Source organism: Callorhinus ursinus, unplaced genomic scaffold, assembly GCF_003265705.2.
Source record: "Callorhinus ursinus isolate GAN/ISIS: 27379988/994484 unplaced genomic scaffold, GSC_fseal_2.0 scaffold37, whole genome shotgun sequence".
Classification (NCBI taxonomy): domain Eukaryota; kingdom Metazoa; phylum Chordata; class Mammalia; order Carnivora; family Otariidae; genus Callorhinus; species Callorhinus ursinus.
Genome location: NW_027397099.1, coordinates 2,586,336 through 2,594,377, shown reverse-complemented (window position 1 = coordinate 2,594,377; position 8,042 = coordinate 2,586,336). Strand labels below are relative to the sequence as shown.

At 37.1% G+C, this 8,042-nt stretch overlaps 1 pseudogene; it reads left to right on the top strand.

The window, feature by feature from the left end:
* Positions 1 to 5,704: 5,704 nt before the first annotated feature.
* Positions 5,705 to 7,204, top strand: LOC112836948 (splicing factor 3B subunit 4 pseudogene; annotated as a pseudogene).
* Positions 7,205 to 8,042: the final 838 nt, after the last annotated feature.

Genomic DNA, 8,042 nt, shown 5'->3' with positions numbered 1-8,042 from the left:
GAAGAGCTTTCCTGAATATTCTGTTTAGACATCTTAACCTGCATTTTGGCTTTTGAATAACAGACCTTCCATCTCAGTAGGAGAATAAATTAAAATCCTTTAGAAAAACAAAAACAAATGGACTACACTTTCTTCTTATAGAGCCCACACACATCCATAGAAGTCTGTTAAAATAAAGAGGATATATCATCTCTGACTAGAAGTGAGGATAATTCATCATAGATAAAATATGCAAACTCTTAAAAGCAAGTTTGGGGCTAGGACTAAGCTTGAAACTTAGTACATGTAGTTCAGTGGAAATAATGAATTAAATTAAAAATGGAAATAATTTTTAGAAATAGTATAATATTAACCCTGAGAATCCCTCCCTCCCTCCCCCTACTACCTTGAGTCCCAAGTGATTGAACATATTTGAGTAATTTGATGTTAGTTAACTGATGAACAGTTTATCTATCCTCTTGGTTACAGTTTCAGCACAGTGTAATATGTGATAGCCAAAATATGTTAAACCTTCCAAATAGAGCACAAATCAGAAACAGGGATATGTGACTTCTTGAGACAACAACAAGCATCTGTCCACTTTCCAATTTTAAGAATCATAAACCAAGAATTTTGATGTGAACTTAGAAAACAAGACAAGGACCATCTGATATCTATGCTTAGTTTATAAACAAAATTTCTTATAAAAATTTTTATTTCCTTAGCGTATACCCTATTTATAATGCTCCTCCCCTCACTGGAAAATAACATAGGCTTATAGGACTTTTTTCCCCCACAAATTAACTTAGGGCATGTATGTACAGGTCAATGAGATAAACCTGATAAATAATCCTCTTCAGATTTTAAAAACTATTTCATCATTAATATTAATTAATACTTTATCTTCTTTGTGAATGATTTAGAAAGCATTTTCCAAAGGATAAGACAAATATGTTCCATGAACAAGACGTTGCAACTTGGTAAATTTTTTTTGTGTTTCATTTAGATAAGAGAAACTCCCATTGTTTTATGTCTTCAGCTTGAATTCATATTTCTCTAGTTTTGATTTATTTTGTAGGAGGATATATCATGGACTGAGAGAAAAGCAAATTTTTACTTTATTAATATGATTACACCAACCTTTATGATATAAACCATCTACTAATTTTAGAGGTGATTAACTGAGATATTAGTAAGATTGTAATTTTAAGTCTGGGTTGCAGTTCAGCTCTCTAGTCCTCAATATACTAGGCCACATACACTGGTAATTGTGGTTTTCTGTGGCTATTGTGTTTGAAATGGTTGCTGACTTATGTAGGCTCTCCTGTAGTTTGAGGGTTGATTTTGGCATGACCTACTTCAATATAATTCCCATTAGTAACTCCACTGAAGTGTTAAGTGATAAATCCTTTGAAATTTTTTCTTTGGGTAATCCAACTTAACTATATTATGAAAATAGAAATAGTTCTCTAAGGTGGCAAGAGGGGTGTGTAGATGTGTGTGTGTGTGTGTTAGCCTTTAGTCTTTTAAAGAGCAGATAATTTGGGCTTCCTTTTGTCGCCTGGAATGTTAAAGCTGTAGTTGACATTTTCCTATGTAAAGTAAGGATTTGTGAGAATGCTTTTTCATTTTAGGCCATGTATATAAAATTCACATATCACAAGACTTAAAAGAAATGATCCAATTTCTTACTCTAAAGCAGAGTAATAACACATCTTTATTTCTCCACAAAGTATCATGATAAGGGTGATATACTCCAATTGTGATAAATCATCTGTCTTTAAAGTTTAAGTGTATTTACACCTAAATTTTGAGATAGTGGGACTCGTTTGCAAATATTATAAGTGATTGGCTAACATGTGCCCCATTGAAAGCGGAGATAACTATAGCTAGTTACAGACTGCCAAACCTAGGGAAGTTTTATAGATTGTTATAGCTGAGAAGGAATATAAAGAAGGAACACTAACAAAATTGTACAAAGGAAATGGATTCTCACCATTATAACCAACTGTTTGTTTCTCCTGCCTTCTCTTCTCCACCTCTCTATTTCCATGTACATGTTTCCATTTTGGGAGAAGGATGAATATTTTTATGGTTTTTTTCTCTAATCAAGCTCCATTTTCTATTAAGTGAACAATGAGATGACAACATAGTTGTACTAACATAGTCTTACATGCTGAAGATTCTTTAGCTGTCATGACTATAGAGGGTATGCTTTTTTCTTTTTTTAGATTTCCTTTAGCTGGGGAAGAATTAACTCATAATTTACCTTAGTTTTCACAAGGAAAGGTAAAAGTTGTTTTTATTTAAATAAGCCATCATATTTTCAACAGCTTAAATTAGATGATTTACTTTTTCCCATCATGGTAACCCAGATTCTTACATCTTTTGAAATGGAAACTGTCCTAACCCCATAACCTCAACATCACTGTGAGTAAAACTCTTTCTAATTATATGACTGTATAGTGTGCACGTTAGCAATGCTAATCAGCTTACTGTGGTGGATTTCTATCTTCAGTATTGATGTTCATAGAATGTCCATTGACATAATTGCAGCTCTGTACGTGTCTAGAAGCTAGTGTATTTAAAACTACAAGTCTGAAATTCATAGTGCATACCATAGTATGTGGAAAAGATTTTAAACCATGTATAATTTTAGGTCACTAACTTGAGTTTCCAACCCATTTTATTTATCCAAAATGTTTGTGGTACTTAATGCTATATTACACTGAATCTATTGCTAAAAAAATAAAAATTTATAAAAGACTTGATCTCACTTGATTTGCTGTATTTTGTTGCTTTTCTGATTGAAAGGTAACCATCTCTTCTGGGAGAAGGTTTCTTCATCTATATTAAAGAATACCTGGGGGCGCCTGGGTGGCTCAGTCGTTAAGCGTCTGCCTTCGGCTCAGGTCATGATCCCAGGGTCCTGGGATTGAGCCCCACATCGGGCTTCCTGCTCCACGGGAAGCCTGCTTCTCCCTCTCCCACTCCCCCTGCTTGTGTTCCCTCTCTCACTATGTCTCTCTCTCTCTCTGTCAAATAAATAAATAAATAAATCTTAAAAAAAAATACCTGATGATTTCTAGAATTCATTTTTGAAAAGCCTGTGTGAGATCATGATTGTCACAAATGAATAATTATTAAATGTCTTTTGGGTTCTTTATGTTATACTAGCTTTTGCAAAGATTCCACTGAAGATAGATAATGGTATGTAACATTGATGGTGGGCTAGGTGTAAAAGAAGATTCATGTGAATATAATTTTATAAATATATAAATATGAAGAAAATTATGACATAATAGGATTGTATGTGTGTACTTTAGCAAATATGTGATATACTTTAGTGCATGTGAACAAGAAAGAAATATGAAAAAGATGTATATGTAGCAATTTTCATATTTACTTCTGGAAACTCAAATCCTTAAATAAAATCTTCCTCAAGTTAATGAGTTATCAAGAATAAAGCAGAATATAATAGCAAATGATTAAGAATCATCTTATGTGCTACACACATTTGACACTTCCTTCTTTAATGGAAAATGTAGTTAAATATAGCTGTTGAAAAGAATTTAAGATGTTAAAAATGATAAAAATAAGATTTTTGCAAGTCCATTGGCCATAAAATGACATAAGAAGAGTTTCATGTTAAAAAGATGACTGGCAAATCCATACAGGCAAATAGAAAAAAACTGAAGGGAAGATTATCATGACTACTATAGTACTCAATGTGAGAAAATTATACTAACCTAAATGGAGTCCCTAAAACATAAATTCACAAATTTATTAGAGAGATTGTAGAAATAAAAGATTGAGAAAAAGAATGAATGAAAGGAATGCTGATAAAAAATATTCATTCAAGCAGTCATTCCATACATTTATTATGTACCACTCTTTGCCCCCCCCCAATAATGTGCTAGGGGATATATGAAGAATAAAAAGATTTATAAGAGAATTCCTGGACAGGCAACCTAGAATTAACTTGAAAACTCTCCCACTACTAAACATCCAGAAATGGTAAATAAAATGCAATAGATTTCCTTTTGAATGTATAGCTTTGCTTGTGAGAAAGTAAGGAAAATCCTTAAGACCTAAAAATGGAGAGGGCTTAAAATATGGAGTTGTAAGTATGAGGAGTGACATGGGCTACCCTGGGAATGGTAGATATATGGGAATGGGTGGGGGAATATCCTGGCCCAAGGTTATACATTTAATAGCAAATCAAAATGAGGAGACACAAGATTTGGGGCCTACACAATGAAGGGAGTTAGTTAGAACTGAACATCAGCTTGCAGGAACCCTAGGAGTTTAATCAAAGAACTGATATTAAAAAAAAAATCTAGCATAGGCAGAATGCAGGAAGATTTTTTTTCTTCACCTGGGCTCTGTGTCTAAAGGGAAAATAAGGTTTCCCTGAGAATTTCTAACCATAAGCATACCATTTTTTAGGTTTGAGGTTTAAATTTATACTCCTTACACTCCATATGCTGAGAAAGCAACATAAAAGTAGTAACTGAACATGAATATTCCCAAGGTGCCTTACAAGAAACTAAAATAAAAGCCATTCTAGAAGGATGCACCTTCAACCCAGGCTCTATTATATTTTCCCAGAAAATTGCTCTGTTAACATGGACTCATTTTCCAAAAGGTACAAAATATGCAAGGAAACTGCCAGTGTGAACAAGGGTCATTAGGATTAATGACACCAGAATTAGCCTTTATCAACTTCAGAAAATTGAATAGAGAATGTAAATAGAAAACTATAGAATATTTTCAACAAAACACCAAAACATAAAAGCAGAATACCTAAAAATGAAAAATTTGGCCAGCTAAGAGAGAATTAACAATCAGAAGATAGAGCTGAGGAAATTACCCTAGAAGAAGTGCAGAGTTATACAGGTAGAAACTGTGAAGTGGAGTTTCAGATATGGCAAATAAAATGAGAAGATCCAACATACATATAATAGGAGTTCCAGAAGGAGACCATGGAAGAATGAAGGGGAGATAATAATATTTGATGAAGAAGTTTTCCCAACAGTTAAGCACCTAAATTTCTGTATGAAATACTTTTTAAGTATCTATAATAGCTTCTCTTTTCCTGACTGATCCATGATTGTTACATAATGACATCTAAGCTATTATTTAAGAATGAGAGCATAATAAAGCCATTTTAAAAACAAGAAGTGAAAGATTTCGCTCACTTATAGACACTCTATAAGAATTACTAAAGAATATTTCCTGTAATAAGATAATGAGCCAAGAAGGAAGAAGGGATTAGGCTGAGTGGAAAAAGCCAATCTCAAAAGGTCATATAAGGTGTGATTCCACTTATAGACCATCTTCAAAATTACAAGATTATAGTAAAGGAGAGCATATTTATGGTTGCCAGGGGGTAAGAATTGTAGATGGGGAGAAGCAATGAGGGGTGACTGTAAAGCACGAGAGAGAACTTGGTGATGAAACACTGTGTCTTGATTGCAGGGGTGGTTACCTGAATCTACACATGATAAAATGACATAGAACTATACACACATATTGTACCAGTGCAAATTTTCTGGTTTTGGTGTTTCTGCCATAGTTATTTTAAGATGTAACCATTGGGAGAAACTGATTGAAGAAAACATGGGACCTCCCTATATTATCTTTGCAACTTCTTTGAGTCTATGACTTCCAAAAGAGGGAAAAAAAGTTTTTTAAAACTGAAAAATAAGGGAGCTCTTTCGCCATGGCAGCTGGGCCGATCTCCGAGGGAACCAGGATGCCACTGTCTACGTCAGGGGCCTGGACGAGAAGGTTAGCGAACCACTGCTGTGGGAGCTATTTCTCCAGGCAGGGCCAGTAGTCAACACCCACATGCCAAAGGATAGAGTCACAGGTCAGCACCAAGGCTATGGCTTTGTGGAATTCTTGAGTGAGGAAGATGCTGACTATGCCATTAAGATCATGAACATGATCAAACTCTATGAGAAACCAATACGGGTGAACAAAGCATCAGCTCACAACAAGAACCTGGACGTGGGGGTCAACATTTTCATTGGCAATTTAGACACGGAGATTGATGAGAAGCTGCTTTATGATACTTTCAGCGCCTGTGGGGTCATCTTACAAACCCCGAAGATTATGCGGGACCCTGACACAGGCAACTCCAAAGGTTATGCCTTTATTAATTTTGCTTCCTTTGATGCTTCGGATGCAGCTATTGAGGCCATGAATGGGCAGTATCTCTGTAACCGCCCTATCACTGTGTCCTATGCCTTCAAGAAGGACTCCAAGGGTGAGCGCCATGGCTCAGCAGCTGAACGACTTCTGGCAGCCCAGAACCCACTCTCCCAGGCCGACCACCCTCATCAACTGTTTGCAGATGCACCCCCTCCACCCTCAGCCCCCAATCCTGTGGTATCATCATTGGGGTCCGGGCTTCCTCCACCAGGCATGCCTCCTCCTGGGTCCTTCCTACCCCCAGTGCCGCCTCCTGGAGCCCTTCCACCTGGGATACCCCCAGCTATGCCCCCACCACATATGCCTCCTGGGGCTGGAGGACATGGCCCACCATCAGCAGGAACCCCAGGGGCTGGACATCCTGGACATGGACACTCACATCCTCACCCATTCCCACCGGGTGGGATGCCCCATCCAGGGATGTCTCAGATGCAGTTGGCCCACCATGGCCCTCATGGCTTAGGACACCCCCATGCTGGGCCCTCAGGCTCTAGGGGGCAGCCACCACCCCAACCGCCACCCAGAATGCCTCATCCTGGACCTCCTCCGATGGGCATGCCCCCTCGAGGGCCTCCATTTGGATCTCCCATGGGTCACCCAGGTCCTATGCCTCCACATGGGATGCGTGGACCTCCTCCACTGATGCCTCCTCATGGATACACTGGGCCTCCACGACCCCCACCCTATGGCTACCAGCAGCGGCCCCTCCCTCCATCCCATCCCACCCCCCGGCCTCCAGTTCCCCCTCGTGGCCCACTTCGAGGCCCTCTTCCTCAGTAATTTCTCATTCTCTTGCCTCCTGTTCTATCTTCCCGATATTTTTTCAATTCCTTGGACCAGTCAGAGTTGCTGTAGCTCCCTATGGCTAAGGCACTAATCCCTCTCAGGCCTTTTTTTTTTTTTTCCCCTTTCATGTAATATTTTTCACAGGAGGTTTTATTTTTTTTCTATGTTGGTCCTAAGTGTTTTGCAAATGCACAGAGAAAATAAAACTAAACTTGTTTAAAAAAAAAAGGAAAAATAAGAGTGAAACTGAAATACTGGACAATAATGTCATATAAGAATGAAGAAAATTTTGCCTTAGAGTGCTAAATTCTTTGTATTATTTGAGAAGAAAATATATTGATTGCTATTAGATTTTAATATCCATTTTCTATAGTAAAAGCTTAGATGTATCCATTAAAAATATAAAATTATGATATGTTATCTCCAAACATATAAAGAAAGGAAAAAGGGCAGAGTAAATAAAACTTAGGAGATGAATTTTATTTCTGGCAGTGTGGTTAACTAACACCAACTTCCCACCAAAAACAATTACAAATGCTGGATAAAACTTAATTTAATTCATCCGTGAATTGGTAACAAAGTAAGGGAAATTCAAGCTTAAGACTAAAGGTTCTTGAACCTGAGTCAATATGGACTCTGAGAAACAAACTGAGGGTTTTAGAGGGGAGGGGGATGGGCTAGCCTAGTGATGGGTATTAAAGAGGGCACATACTGAATGGAGCACTGGGTGTTATACGTAAACAATGAATCATGGAACACTACATCAAAAATTAATGATGTATGGTGATTAATATAACATAATAAAATTAAAATAAAAAGAACCTGAGTCAAGTAAGAAGTCAGCTTTCACCTTGAAGACATTCACTGAATTGAACTGAATCTTTGGTTTTTGTGAGTTTACAAAGTAGAAGAAATAGTAGTCAAAATTCAGGAACTGCCCAAGTAACTATCTCCTTAAAGCTGAGAACACAAACTTAGAACTGTAAGGAAGGGTACAAAGCAAGTGGGATTAAAAGTTAAGTTCCCTCTAATTTTTAGAAAGAAATATTGGATATTTA